The sequence below is a fragment of the Gorilla gorilla genome, chromosome 3 (assembly GCF_029281585.2).
Source record: "Gorilla gorilla gorilla isolate KB3781 chromosome 3, NHGRI_mGorGor1-v2.1_pri, whole genome shotgun sequence".
NCBI lineage: Eukaryota > Metazoa > Chordata > Mammalia > Primates > Hominidae > Gorilla > Gorilla gorilla.
Window position 1 is genome coordinate 163,492,527 of NC_073227.2, and position 16,503 is coordinate 163,509,029.

Consider the following 16,503-nt stretch of genomic DNA (forward strand, 5'->3'; position numbering starts at 1 on the left):
AGCTCAAACCTGAGTAAGCGAGACCAAATCCTTTTGAGCTCTCTGCTCTAGGTAAAAAGATTTTCATCATTGAATCCTAGTATTTAAAGGATTTAGCCTTGGGCCACATGTGTGATTTGCAAATTGGAGCAGTATCATCTAATAGAACCATGAGATGATTAAAATGCTCTATAATGTTGCAATGTCCAGTATGTTAGCCAGTAGTTGCATATAAATATTGAGCACTTGAAATGTTGCTAGTGTAAAGAAATTCCCAATTTTATTTAATTTGAATTTAACTCAAATTCAAATAATCACATGTGCCTAGTGGCTATCCGCTAGCATAGCACTAGAAAGTAGGAGTAGAATTTGTCAAGTTGGAATACCAGCTTTTTAATAGGCGGCATAGAGTAACATGGGGATCTCCAACCCCATTTTCATCCAAGAATAGCATATCACAAAGTCAGTGAAATACAATGCTGAATACAAAATGTCTATAACCACCTGGTAAAGCAAAGTGTGTAGAAATAAAGGCATAGGTGAAAGTGGAATGGCAGTACCAGGTAGAGCAGGGTCTGACAAGTGTAGCAGAAGAGAGCCCTGGGAAGGAGCTCTGGGAGAAGTTAGTGTTGCAGTTAGCTATGACTGCCTAACAAATTATCCCAACATTTAGTGGCTTCAAATATTGACATTTGTTTTGTTAATCAATCTGCATTTTAGGCTGGGACCATGGGGAGATAGCTTTTCTCTGTTTCACTCATTATCACTTGGGCTGTGGCAAGGCCAGGAGCTGAGACCATTTGAATATTTGTTTATTTACATGGTTGGCAAATGATGCTGGCTGTTGGCAGAGACCTTAGCTGAACTGTCAGCTGGAACACCTTACAAATGGTTACTCCATTAGGCCTGGACTTTCTCACAACATGATAGCCAGATTCTAAGGACAAGTGTCCCAAAAAAGAGAGAGGCAAGAAGCTTCTATGTCAACTTTATGACCTACATTTGGAGATCACATAGCATTACTTCTCCAGTGCTTAACATAGCAGACACAAACCCACTCAGGTTCAAGGGAGGGGAAAATAGTCCTCACCTCTTGATGGGGATGCCAACGAGGTTCTGGAAGAACATTTGAGACTGGAGACATTGCTGTGGCCATTTTTGCAAACTAATCCATTGTCATTAATTAAAATTGTTTAGTTCTCAAATAAAAGAAACCTTAGTCAAACCTGTTTAATAACATACACATACATATTCTACAAAAATTAGCAAGCTATAGGCTTCAAGTATGGCTAGATTCAGTGACCCAAATGATACTATCGCATCTTTCTAATACTTGGTCATTCATTCTGTATCTTGGCTCTTTCTTATCTCTCAATTTTTTTCTTTTAATTTTTAACTGTTGCATTATCTTCCCCAAATGGCAGAACAAAAAATTACTGGCTGCCATAAGTCAACATCCTGACAATTTTGATCCTAAAAGAAGAATCTTTCTCTCTTAAATAGCATTTCTCATGTTATGGCTATGAATAATTCTGCTCAGGGCACGTGCCCAATCCTTGTAGAATCACTGGGTCCTGAAAGGTAAAGTTTGCTAACAGGCCAGGTAGAGGTCCCAAGTCTACATTAGCAGCAAGTATTTAAATCTCATTGTATTTAAGTTTTTTCATATGTAGGATGGATTTCTGGCATATTCATTGTGAAACGACCTCAATTACCCTGCCTCTTCTATCCAACCAATTGTAATGGTCAGTAGCATGCAGTAATTTGTGTCAGTTCTGAACCTTGGGCCTCAAGAGCTCTTTCACATTTCTGCCTTCTCCTTCTTAGAACCCTGCTACCAACATGAGGATAAGGTATTAAGTGATAGGTTAACATAAGTAAAACCTCTAATTCAGTTTCTTACACATAAGAGCAGGATAAATGGTTACTATGATCAATCTTATTATTTCTATTTTCTAGTTTTGTCTTCATAATAACCCTAGGTATGACCATGGCAAGTATTACTGTCCTTTTTATTGATGAGGAAATGAATATACCAAGTGGTTAAAATGTATAGATTACCAAATGTAAAAGTACTGATAGAGTGGGCAGGTAGACCTTGAAATACATGCTAATGAGATTAGTGGCTGCATGAAGGACAGTAAATTTTGAGACCAAATTTTATGAGGATGAATTTTGAAACTGACTTGATGGAATTCATAGTGGCTAATATACATTAACTACTTACTACGTACCAGTAACTATTCTAAGTTTCTATTAATATCCTCACTTAAGTAACTAAATTATGTAAGAATCTTTCTTTCCCAGTTTTGCAGAAGAAGGTAATATGAGACACAGAGCTTAAATAGCTTGCTTCAGCCAGGCAGCAATAAGCTAAGAAGTTACCAGTCTGGGATTCGAACCCAAACTATCTGGCTACCAAAATGTCCATCAATGGTAGACTGGATTAAGAAAATGTGGTACATATACACCATGGAATACTATGCAGCCATAAAAAAGGATGAGTTCTTGTCCTTTGCAGGGACATGGATGAAGCTGGAAACCATCATTCTGAGCAAACTATCGCAAGGACAGAAAACCAAACACCACATGTTCTCACTCATAGGTGGGAAATGAGCAATGAGAACACTTGGACACAGGGAGGGGAACATCACACACCAGGGCCTGTCGTGGGGTGGGGAATTGGGGGAGGGATAGCATTAGGAGAAATACCTAATGTAAATAACGAGTTAATGGGTGCAGCAAACCAACATGGCACATGTATACATACGTAACAAACCTGCACATTGTGCACATGTACCTTAGAACTTAACATATAATAATAATAAAAAAGAAAGCAAAAAAAAAAAAGAATTGCCCCTTGTACACTCTTCTGTCTCTGAAACAAAGAACAAGATGTTAGGAAAGGGGAGAAAAAAGTTAAATTCTAGGTAGAAAGAATGGTAAATGCAAAGCCATCAAGGTAGAAATAAGTAAGTCATACGCATATGAGATCAACCAGGCTGTATAGCTACAAGGCAACATGTGGGTGAGGAATTGACTGGAAATGAGTTTGAGAAAATTTAGAATGCAGCAGCGGAAAAGCAGTCTTTGAATGTCAGACTGAGGTGTTTGAATTTATGAAATAGCCCAAAGGAAACCCCATTCTCTCTGTTTTAACTTAATCCACTTAAATGTACAAGCAAATGAACATGTTGAGAAGAAATGCACTGATACATACAGAAATGGAAGTTAGCTTTTTAAGTGTAGTTAAAACAGTTTGTTTAAAATTGGCAGGCTCTCTATTCAAAATACCTCATGAGCAGTTGTCATTTAACTATAAATTATGAAGAAAGTGGCAGACTGAAGACAGATGCCCCAATCGGATCTTATTCCTTGCCCCTTCTAGAGAGTTAAGTATGGGAAGCATAGGCTGGACTATTCTAGATCAAGCAAACTTGTGCTTCCGCATCAGGCTCAATGATAAGAGTGTCTTAACTGAACATTAAGCTAGCGCTGTGCCTTCTGTTCATGAATAGCACTTTCTCATGGCATAGGTAGTCAGGGCCATGAGCAAGTGCTATTCATGAATGAAAGGTACAGCATTAGCTTGAAGTTCATATGCCAAGTAACTGTAGCATGATTTCAAATGTCTGCCTCATCACCTGTAAACATAATTAAAGAATAACAATCAAAGTCTTGGGGAAAATCCTGTTAAGTCCTTTTTACTGGTAGTTCTAAAATAGAGATGCAAAACTCGGTAAGATTTAAGAAACTCAGTGTTAATCTTATGAAGTTAAACCAATAATCCTCAAATATAACAACTTCAGTATGAAAGTACATATTCCCTGAGCCTGTGAACTAGCTCAGTTAGCCCCACCTCACTATACCAACTAAAAAAATCTTAAACATGATAAAGATGTAACATTTACATTAATATTTTCCTTGGTACAATGTGCTTCAGGAAAGCAAATGTTTTTATAATTATCTTTACATCTTGAATGGATTTAAAGCAGATTTTTTTCCAAGGGAGAGAAATGGGAACAACTCTTCCTTTCTCTTTATCACTTACAAACCTGCTTCACACTTGGTTGACTCACACCCAATCACCTATGACTGATTTCTAAATCATGCTTAAGATCCAACAAATTAGACTGAATCTTCCTGCTAATGTAAACCTAACCTTATAAAAAATTAATGGCATTATTTAAAATAACATTATTAGTATATATTGAACATTGGCCAATACTACAATTTTCTTATTTTTTATTTTTTGAGACAGGGTCTTACTTTGCCACCCAGGCTGGAGTGTAGTGGTGTGATCACGGCTCCCTGCTGCCTTGACCTCTCGGGGGTTAGGTGATCCTCCCACCTCAGCCTCCTGAGTAGCTAGGACTACAGGTGCCCATCACATGCCCAGCTAATTTTTGTATTTTTAGTAAAAACGGGGTTTCGTGATGTTGCCCAGGCTGGTCTCGAATTCCTGGTCTCAAGTGATCTGCACACCTCGGCCTCCCAAAGTGCTGGGATTACAGGCATGACCCATTGAACCCAGCCTATAATTTTCTTATTAATTTCTGAAAAAAATGAGATACTTTTACTAATTCTTAAAAACTAAAAAATTATATGTACTATAATCCATGGAAAATATCATTTTTTCTTATTTCTAGATTATGTTGTCAACTCATGAGCAAACATTCATAATACTCTATGGCATCTATCCAAAAGTTGAGTACCTTGTAACAACTGAACAGAGATCCATGAAAGTTTAGAAATTATTAAGGAAAAAAATTAAAGATAGAATTTACTAAGTAAAAAGGGCACAGATGTGGATGCTGAAAAATTAATACTACACAATCTTCTGATGGGCTATAGCACCAAATGCTGTTACAAAAACAGAATGAAACAAAACCAAAGCACAAATACTCATCCTATGATGGCATAAATGAATCATAAAGTATCAAAGCAGAAGTTTAGAGCTCTGGCATCAGGTACAATTCCTGACAAATTACTCAAGTTCACCCATAATTCTTCATTGTCATCTCAATGATACAGAGAATACTGGAAGTAAAAATAACTTGTTACATGTGAACAGAAACTGGTTTAGAAAATAATTCAAAAATATTTTATGCCTGCACTCCTACTCTTTGTACGGCAAAAAAAATAGTTCTTAAACTTTCAAATTAAGTACCTACTATTCTCAGATAAGATGTTCTAATGAAGTACCATTTTTTATTGTTAGCAAATTAAGGTCACAGGAACCCTAGGAGGTTGCTGCTGACATCTAGTGGCATACTTTTTAAAACATCAAATTCATTAAAAATATAGAGAGCTATCCGTCATTATCCGGTGGGGTATGGTTCCAGGATTCCTCTTTCCCAATGTACCAGAATATGCAGATGTTCAAATCCCTTATATAAAACGGCATAGTCTTTGCACATAACCTACGCACATCCTCCCAGACACTTCATATCATCTCTAGATTATAATACCTACTACAGTGTAAACGCTATATAAATAGTTGTTTTACTGCATTGTCTTTTAATTTATATTATTTTTTATTGCCTGTATTTTTTTCCAAATATTTTTGATTCCCAGTTGGTTGAATCTGTGGATGTGGAACCCATTAATATGAACGGCCAACTGTATATGTGTATATATATACATATATATATATATAATCTCTCTCTCTCTCTCTCTCTCTCTCTCTCTATATATATATATATATATATATATATATATATAGTTTTCTTATTTTTTATTTTTTGAGACAGGGTCTTACTTTGTCACCCAGGCTGGAGTGCATCTCGTGTGTGTGTGTGTGTGTGTGTGTGTGTGTGTGTGTATGATTTTCAGCATCATATATATATAGAGAGAGAGAGAGAGAAGAACAAACATACATTTATGTTCAAGCATGTACTTGCAAAATCTAGTGGACATGTTACCAATTATTTGTAGCCCAGATCACTTTGTCTTCAATGATGTGATTCTCCTTCCAAAGTAATCTTAGTGCTGCAAAACCAGAAATAAAAATGAGCAGATCTGCTAAAGCCTTAAAGGAACCAATTTCCTCAAAGACTTTAGTCCTTTACTGGGAATTGCCAATTCTCTGAGAGCCCCAATTCCCAAAGGCTTCTCCCCAAGCCCAATAGCCCTAATTTCTTTTCGGCTTTCCAAATAACCATGACCCTATTCCATTTCCATACCTGGAATTTAAGTACTTTTAGGATCTTAGCCTAGAGAGACTCCACTATAGAGCAGAGTATATGCTCTTGCACAAAAATGCTTTTGTTGGGTAGGGCAGGTTAGATTTTTCTGCAATGATGTATGGAGTGGCACAAAGCCAGTGAGTGATAGAATTAGGCTGTCTCCCTTTGGTGAAGAGAATGTGTTCCTACAGTGGTGTTATAAATTAGTTGATTTGAATTTAGATTTTATTCTTATTAAAAAGATGCCATAAGGCCGGGCGCTGTGGCTCACGCCTGTAATCCCAGCACTTTGGGAGGCCGAGGCGGTTGGATCATGAGGTCAGGAGATCGACACTATCCTGGCTAACACAGTGAAACCCCGTCTCTACTAAAAATACAAAAATTAGCCGGTCGTGGTAGCGCGTGCCTGTAGTCCCAGCTACTTGGGAGGCTGAAGCAGGAGAATCGCTTGAACCCGGGAGGCAGAGGTTGCAGTGAGCCGAGATCGCGCCACTGCACTCCGGCCTGGGTGACAGAGAGAGACTCCGTCTTAAAAAAAAAGATGTCATAAAAGCAGAGTAGGTTCTCCAGGTAGTCCTAATTAATACAAAACATAGCAAAATTATAACTTTCTTATTACAAAGAGATCTTTTAGTCTTTTAAATATACCTTCAATGGAAATCCTGGAGATTCAAGGAGCTCATTCACTCAAAATTTGTCTGCTTTACTCATAAGGAAAAGTAAACGTGGCTGGCAGAAAGATCTTTTTTACAATTATATTGAAGAAAAAAATCCGTGTCTGTGTGTGCACCTTTATATATGATATCAAATTATATATATATACACACACACATATACATATGTATACACACAAGAATATACCAGAATATGCAAATCAATGACAGTATGGCAGATACCACAACTAAGTGTGAGTGAATGTAGTGTAGGCTGGCTAAGGGAGAAAGAGAGTTGTAATATAATGAAGGTCTCAGAAAGCATCTTAAAGAGAAGTTTTAAGGTTACATAGTTTTTGGAATAAAGAAGAAAGCAGACCAGACATTCAAAGCCAAGCTTTAAACCTAAGCAAAGACAAGAATGTTTGGAATATGTGGTGTTAAGAGAGACATAAATAAGGTAAGAAACATAGCTGAGGAATTGATGGAAGAACTTGAACAGTAGCAGGAGCTGATTCTAGACAGTGCTGTGGTTTATAGTTCTGAGAGTTTCAAAAAGATAAAATATTGCACAGAAACTAATACCCAGAAGAGTTAAAAAGACCAAGAACTTTTTGCAAATGAAAAAAATCATAAAAGCCAAATTCTTAAAAACTACCATAACAGCTTCTTTTCATGTAAATTTTTCTTTAATAATTACTTTTTAATCACTTCTCCATAAAAATGTTCAATGATTTATTCTCTGATTTGCAGTTTAAATACTCATTGGGAGCATACTGTGCCTGATGTTATGACTATGTTTTTGTAAGGCATTGTATGGTATATATCAGTCATAGAACCTAATTTCGGCATTGTGAGATTTACATGTACTTTTCATCACTAGCCTTAAACTATTTCTAACTCTCATTTAAATGCTTGGTCATTAACTTATTAATCAACCTGCAAGTTATGATGCTGTACTTTCATTTGTTATTATAGTAGGTATGTGATAAATAATAGAAAATATAATCTGTAATAAACTCTTAAAATATCACAAGATTTGTATCCTTTTAAATCTCAACATCTATCACATCTGCATCATTTCCTACATCAAATAATAAACCAAAATAAAACCAATCTGTAAACAATATATTTACAACTTATTTCTTACTGTCCTTGAACATAAGTAACCCTGTATAGTAGCCTTATAACCCAGTTTCTTTTCAATTTTCAAAATTGTGTTTACAGAAAGCCTAAATATAGTAAACCTACAGTACATAAAAGAATTGCTGAATTCTTAATGTGCTATTTCAATTTCCTCCAGAAAAAATTCAATATATGTGAGAATAAAATTTAATATTCCTGCATAATAAAAATATAATTACAGTCATGAAATTTTCTTAACTGAAATTTGATCTATTTCCAGGACATGTAAACCTATGTAAAAATTGAACAGAATCACGGTCTGTATTTTTACATGTAATCCTACCATGGTATACCTACCAGGTATATTGAAAGATATTTTAACCTGACTAATTGAAGTTCCCTCTGTCTTTGGATGACAAAATTAAGAAAATTGTAACTATAACTTATAACCAATAACTTCACATTAAAACACTACCTGAAAAGTTGTTTAAATGCCCTTTTTAAAAGAGTCAAATGTAGAACTCACAGGTATCTGCACACATAAAAGTGTCTGTTAATCCAACAGATTGCATGCTGAGCCCATTGCCAGAATTAATCCTACACAAAATGAATGTGTTAGTCATCATGTATACTAAGAAAAGCTGAATGGTTCCATTTGTTTAAAAATAACACCTTCACTAGTATGTCTCAAACTTCCACTATTTAAACATTGAAATTTAAATGCACATATTCCATCTGAGATAATAGGCAGAATGTTAATACGTTAGTGTGTATTATCTTATTAATAGGAATTTTATGAGATTGCAAACACCCCCAGTTCAACAAATCTATAGGACCAGCCTAGAAAGATAATGACATAAACGTCATTTCTCCTGGCCATAGTTCTCCCATCCCTAGCTATTCCTCAATATCTCACTTCCAACCTCCACAACAACATACATATCTGGGATCATAATCACCTTGGGAGTTGTATCATGCCAAATTTTGGCAATACACAGAATGATTCCTTTATTTTCATAATAGAAAAAAAAACAAATTTTGTTACTCTGGGTATACTGATGCTGAAAATTCTATCCCATGAATGTGAATTACTTTCCCTCACCCTAAGTCTTCCTTTGTTACCTTCACTTCAAAATAAGCTTATACATAGCTTAAATAAATAAGAGCCTAAAAATGAGTATATTAGTATATACATATCTCTGAGAAAAGAAAAATTCACATAAATGCAACCTGGAGAGTCTGTGCTCCCTGCATGCTTTATTTATATTCTAAAGCACATGGATCCCTGACCTTCCTCATTGGCTTCATCTCATTCAGGATATTTCTCTTTCTCTCTTTACTGTGCCATCTTCCATTGAGTTGCCTTCAACAAGCACTTTTCTAGCATTTATCTCCCTATGCCTACATCACACAGCTCAGCTTCAACCTCTTCCACATATTGTCTAGGAATTTGTTCTCTTTATAATGTCCCTATTTGGAGAGCCAAAGCTAATAGTTCTATGTAAAAGACAACCCTCAATTAACTTCATTAACCATTTAAGAATATTTTAATTTGAATTAACATTTCAGTATAGATAAAACTTGGATAGGGTGACTACCCTTAGGAAAAGAAGCTATTTTCTCAAGGGGTTTACACCTGTTTTGAAGAATTACCTAGAAGCCAGAAATATGTAGAAATATATCACATTTGTAATTCAAATTTAACAATTTATTTTTGCTCAACTGCAAATCAAAGTTCAGAAATAAGCTTTCTGCTGATATCCATTACATTTAAATGCTACCTGTATTTCAGTACTCATTTATTTTCAGAAATTCAGTAATTTGTCAAAAATAAAACCCAATCAATTCTAGTTAATATAAAAATATATAATACATTTCATTAATATACTATATATGTTCATGAACATACAGTGTCATCACATCTTCATAGCTAAATAAGTAGACAGGACTCAATGGATGTCTCAGTTCCCTTCAAAATTCTAAACTGTCTGAAACTTTTCTGCAAAAATCTCTTTTGAGATAGTAGCTTTATTCATAAAACATACACACATTGTTTATCTGCAGCCATACTCACACTTTGTGTACATGCGTATGTCATTATAATATTTGCATGAGTTTTCATATTCTTAGAACAACATATGTAAATAATTCACATAGTGATTTGAAAATTTAGCAACTAAATATGCATCTGTTAAGTATAATCAGGCACGCTATTCAACAACTGCATGATATAATTCAATCTTTCCAAAGAAAATATGTATTTTGCATAAGGGTGTCTTCATAAAGCTTGATAACATTTTCTAGAAATTCATATTGAAATTTTTTTTGTATATTCAAAAAAATACATAAAGTCATCTGACTAACGCCAAATAAAGTCACAAAGAGTCTTATCATTGTACCCTAACAAGGGTCTAATGCTGTTATTACCTATCATTTGTAAATATGATAAACCAATTGGATTTATTTCCAAAGAGACTGCAATCTTGTACTCAAGATCCTATTTATATATTAACATAAACTTCAAAATGGTATCAGAAAATTAACCATTGCCCACAATGTTTTGAAAAGCTATTACATATCTAAAAATGTACTGTTCACTTTTTCAATCTGATGATCATCGTAAGGCCTTCCCTTGGCTTTTCAGATAGTAATTTACTTTTTTGATGGGTAATTCAATATCTAAAACCAATAATCAAGGAAAGTCAACTAGTTTCATGTAGAGTTATACAGAATGAAAAAATATCAATTCAAAATAAGCATTACCTTTGTCTAATTTTTCATAAAAGACAGAAGATCTCTTGCCAGGTAACACCATTTCTTTGTATTCTACGGGAAAAGAGAAAGAAGATTAATAAAAACAATCTTTCTTTTTTCCTCTTTAAATGCTTCTTAAAGAAGATTCATTAGTAATAAAGGTCAGAGAAGAAAATCGTTTAACAAAATATTCAGCTCCATTCAGCAGCTTCCTCAGGAAACACTTGCTTTAAATGCCAAATCACTTCCCCAAATGTCCTTTCTCCCTTACAGCTGAGAACATGGGTGACTGCAGCAGATACTCAGCCCTGTTTTCTTTGCTTCTCTTTCTTCTCTCACATGTGAACAAAACTGGCACTCGAGCAAGAAAAGGCATTAGCTTCCATCATTTCAAAAGACAAGATGTAAGCAATGTCAGGACAGAACATTTACTTGGAATACAATGGACTGAAATGGAATTTAAAATTATCTAAATTGACTTTCCTTCCACTGCTAGTGAGCATGGGTTTTAAAATATTCATGAAAGTTTGGGTCTTTCCACAAAGTAATAAAATCAGATATTGTGGGACAACTGTAAATAACTGCAGATTACCTTCCTTATGAGATGTAATTTCAGAGCTTTTCTATGCTGCAACGAGGAGGAAAGTACTTTATCGAAGTCAAAAGTTATGAAAATATATCTTATTCCCTGCCTTAATGTATAACAATCTTGAGGAGTATCCCATAATAGATTTTATTGCATCATTATCTAAACGTTCAGATTGGAGGATACAAAATTCAAGCCTGAGCAATAGCTTTCCAGAAAGGACTGTTACATACATAGGTAAGAATTTTAAATTCACCCCTTAAGAAAGTTATTTGGCTGAATAGAAGATGCTAACAGTTTAAAACAACATTGATTAATTGACTAAAGCAGTCATAAGAATAGTGATATAACTGCAATCACTACATCTTACCAATTGTGTATTTTGGACAAATAAATTTTGTAAGTCTTCATTTTTCATCTGTAATATGGGAATGATATTTTTTCCTATCCCCCATGGAGGTGATAACTGAGATAAATACATATAAAGAACATAGCATAGTACCAAGCTAAGTATGAGAAAGCATTAGCTAATATAATATCATCATTATTATTCCTATTATTATCACTGTTCTTTAAAGAACAACAACAAAACAGGCTTACTATTCCATTGAGAATCACTGCCCTAGTGAGCCACACAATAAAATGATTAAATCATATCACACTGGACATTACCTATTTTGTTTATTTATTAATTAGACTCTGTGATGATGAAGGAAGAAAGAGTCCTTCTGGGTCTTTCAGGCAGGTGGGTGAAAAAGATTGAATAGCAGTATTTCAAGAAGATTAGTAAGCTGTCAACTGCTCGACTGCAGTGGTTCCCCTTGATTTTGCTGAGAACTTTAGCTTGAAGAAGGCCTTCAAGAAATTGTGATATACTTCAAGACTCACTTAAAGCAACTGGCCCTTATCTACTCTTATGAACACTCGATCTAATTCAGAAAACACCTGGTGAGCCCCTACTGCAAGCCAACGTCTGTGACAGACTGAAGAAACCACAGCAAACAAAAAGAGACTCAAGAAAAGCACAGTTTAGTGGAGGAAACACATCTGTGGACAATTATTTCAAGTAATTGGTGAAAATGTCATTATTAGATAATACATAGAGTTTTGAAGGAGCAGAAAGTATTAAAAGAATATTCTGGAGTCAGAAAAGGATTTAAAACATAATCTTAAAAAATAAGTCAGGGCTGGGTGCCATGGCTCACCCCTGTAATCCCAGCACTTTGGAAGGCCAAGGTGGGAAGATTGCTTGAGCCCAGGAGTTCAAGATGGCAAGGCCCTGTCTCTACAAAAACAAAAATTAGCCAGGTGTGGTGGTGCATACCTGTAGTCCTAGCTATTCGAAAGGCTGAGATGGGAGGATCACTTGAGACCAGGAGGCAGAGGCTATAGTGAGCCGAGATTGCAGCACTGCACTCCAGCTTGGGCAACAGAATGAGTCCCTGTCCCCCAACCCCCCAAAAATCAGTCAGAATAGCTGAACTTGTGCACATGGCTGACAGCGCTATTTGGTCTAAGAAAATTTCACAAAAGAGAACTCTGAAGTACTAAGCCTAACAGACAGGTAAGCAGGTATGTCTTTCCAGGAAGATGGGGTAATGCATACAAAAACTGGAAGCATAAAAAAAGGAAGTCCACATTAACGTAAGGTCCACTCACAGTGCCCATTGGGAGTCTTCTCAATTTCTTGTTAAAATGGTCAGAGGATGTCAAAGAGGAGAAACATTAGTAACAGCACTGGGAGGAAAATGGACAAAATATAAAGTGGCATTTCTAATAGCTGAGCCCTGATTGGGCTTGCTACGAAACACTGTTTCAGACTCAGAACCTCACACTGTATATTTTGAAAGAGTACAGCATATATGTCTTCTAAATAAAGAAATTAGGAAGAGACTTTGATTCATACCAATAACAATCCCTAACTCCAGGTGCAGGCATCAAGTAGACCAACATCTGCATAACATCTGTTGTGGGTTAAATTATGTACTCCCGAAAGATATGTTGAAGTCCTACCCTGAATATGATCTTATTCGGAAAGAATCTTTATGCAATTAAGATGTAAATTAAGATGAGGTTATGCTAGAATAAGGTGGCCCCTTAAACTAGTATGACTGGCAACCTTATAAGAAGAGATGAGACACAGGGATGGACATATATGGAGAAGAGAAAGCCATGTGAACACAAAGACACACACAGACAGAGTGCCATATGACAAGACAGGCAGAGGTTGGAGTGATAAATCTACAAGCTAAGGAATGCCAAGGACTGCCAGCAACATCAGAAACTAAAAGAAAGGCATCAAGCAGATTCTTCTCTAGAGCCTCCGGAGAGAGCAGGGCCCTGCTGACACGTTGATTTTAGATTTCTAGCCTCCAGAAACGTGACACTAAATTTCTCTTGTTCTAAGCTACTCAATTAGTGGTAATGTGTTATGGCAGTCAAAGAAACTAATAACACATGTCTTCGGCCAACAAGAATCAGGCTTCTATCTAGACTCTGATAACTTAGAACTTATTAAAAAAAAATCTTATGGTTAATTTAATTGGTAGTCCTCAAACTTTTTGGCACCAGGACAATTTTTTCTAAAGATGGGGGAGGTGGAATGGTTTCCAAATGAAACCATTCTACCTCAGATCATCAGGTATTAGATTCTCATAAGGAGCACATAACCTAGATCCCTTGCATGTGCAGCTCACAAGAGGGTTCATGCTCCTATGAGAATCTAATGCCGCAGCTGATGTGACAAGATGGGGAGCTCAGGCAGTAATGCTTGCTTGTCCACCACTCATCTCCCACTGTGTGGCCCGGTTTCTAACAGGCCACAGACAGTTACCTGTCCACGGCTTGGGGGTTGGGGATCCCTGCTAGCTCATCAAACACATTCTCAACTTAGAAATCAGAACACCCAGCTGCATGTGACAAACTGACTTACAGTTTTAACAGTTTCCTGCAGCTGGAATCTGCTGCAAATGGAAGCCAATAGCCAATGGAAAGGAATTTGTTGGTCCCTATTTTTCCCCCATGTCCTTCTTTTCCAGCTAGTGAACCTTGGATCCTGATGCCTCTGGAATATAGCAGTGGAGTGAAAAAGGAAAGGTGAGGAAACAAGAGGTAAATGAAGCAGGAAAGTGCTTACTTTCTGCTCACTAAGCAAGAAGGCTCCCTCTTTGGGACAGGCACAAAGTTGATTCTCTCCCCGTTTGAGCTTTTCCTGGTTCTTCAGTAATCCTCACCTCCAATCACTGGAGACCTTTCACCTGTACTATGCTTGATGCAGGCCATACTGTCTCACTTTGTTACTTACTTCATCCACAGTCACTAGTCAGCTGAGACCAGTTCAGTTGCTGGGAAGCCTTAAGGAAATACCTAGGACAACCTCATGACAGCTCTTTCATATTCGTGGTCCACCTCTCTTCCAGAGGAATCTAACAACCCCTGAAAAATAGATGAATCCCCATTCAGAATCTTTACTTTGCTGTACCATAAGCTGCTCACCACCTCATCTTTGGTCTTTGAATTAATCAGAATCCAGTCCACTGTCTCCACTAAAACCTCAAAACTTCAAGAGATACCTTTTAAACTCTCTAGAGAGTCTCCTTGAAGAGCTCTTTCTAGTTCTGAGGGGGAAAACACCCTACACCATCTCTCCTTGTGTATATTTCAAGTACACCTTCAGTTCACTCCATAAAATCTTCCTTTCATCTCCAGATCTCCCAGCCCTTTTGGATTGGAAATGTAGGAGGTATCTACCCAGTTCTTACACTCCCACTAGGGAATTTCTACAAGGTGATCTGGTTTATAAATCACATTAGTATCTGATAGCTATTGCTTTAAGGGGTCAAAGTTTTCCAATTTCACATCATATGATATTAGTTTTTCACAATTTGTGTTTTAAGCAACTCATGGGGGAAACAGCTAAAAATTATACAATATGTCTTCTGGATATACTATTTTAAAGGTGTCCTATACATTCCATGAATTTTACATTGTTCTTCAATATAATCTCTGCTATTCAGTCAAGTGGAGTGTCTAACAGCTGCCACATTGTTCTATCCCAGTTCCATTCTTCAGGTCTGTTCCTTCTACTTGTGGTTCAGTTCTTACTTCTCAGCACCTTCCAAATGTACTGCCCTGTCAAAGCTTTAATGACAGCTTCTCCAGAAAGTGATCTCCAGGTACTTTGGACTCTGTTGATTTTATCGTTCTTCTACCTTGTGCAGCAATTATAGTCAATGCCTATAACTTATATTGCCTTCTTGAGTTGTCTTGTGCTGTCGTGTCTCCACAGATATATTTTAAGTTCTTCAAGGACAGTTATTTTAACTTGTGCCTCTCACATTTTTCCTTTTGTGCTAAACTCAATGATCAGCATATATGGAGAAGGTACCTGTTAAGTGCAGACACAATTGCTATCTATTAAATATCTATTAAGGTAGGTAGACAGAGTTGACTTATGTGGCATAATATCCTTCCATGTCCTATGACAGAAATTGCATAGCAGTGGCATAGCAGTTGTTGCCGCACCAAGTTTTTTTTTAAATTTAATTTTACTTTATTTTAAGTTCCAGGATACAGATGCAGGACATGCAGGTTTGTTACTTAGGTAAACGCATGCCATGCTGGTTTGCTGCACCTATCAACCCATCCCCTAGGTATTAAGCCCCACATGCATTAGCTATTTATCCTGATGGTATCCCTTCCCCCACCCCATTCCCCTGAAAGGCCCAAGTGTGTATTGTTCCCCTCCCTGTGTCCATGGCCACATTACATTTAAACACTATTTGGACATGTCAGATGGAAAAGAAGCAGAAAACAAAATAACATGAGAAATATGATATGACATTATATAACAAGGATAACAAGGATGTTGTTTGGAAATATATCTAAATGCAATCCTTTTGCATTTCTCTGTGTCTGACCTCACCTTTCTGCCAGGCATAGCATTTGCCTCTAAAAAGATCAAGATTGCTACAAGATAAATAAAATTTAAAAAGGCAGTCTACATTTTGACGTCTGCCAGTAATTCTGGATCCATATAGCAAGACAATAATCTTGAATATAAGGCTTTTCTTGTTTCCATTACAATATTAGAATTCAGACTTAGAAAACTAGATCAAGGACTTTTGCCATGCTAAAATAGGAGAAAAGAATATAATAAACTACCTCAGGCTCAAGAGCATAGGCAAGAGGAAAAGAAACAGAGGAGGAAGTCAAACAT

General features: G+C 36.4%; 1 protein-coding gene across 3 annotated transcripts in view; it reads right to left on the bottom strand.

Annotated features, from left to right (window-relative positions):
* The window catches only part of INPP4B (inositol polyphosphate-4-phosphatase type II B), an 809,117-nt gene that overhangs the window by 676,835 nt on the left and 115,779 nt on the right, over positions 1–16,503 (bottom strand). For all 3 annotated transcript variants that reach the window (XR_008679096.2, XM_055384744.2, XM_019025935.4), the window contains exon 2: positions 10,709–10,771. The gene's annotated coding sequence lies outside the window, so the exon portion shown is untranslated. The remainder of the gene's footprint in view (positions 1–10,708; positions 10,772–16,503) is intronic.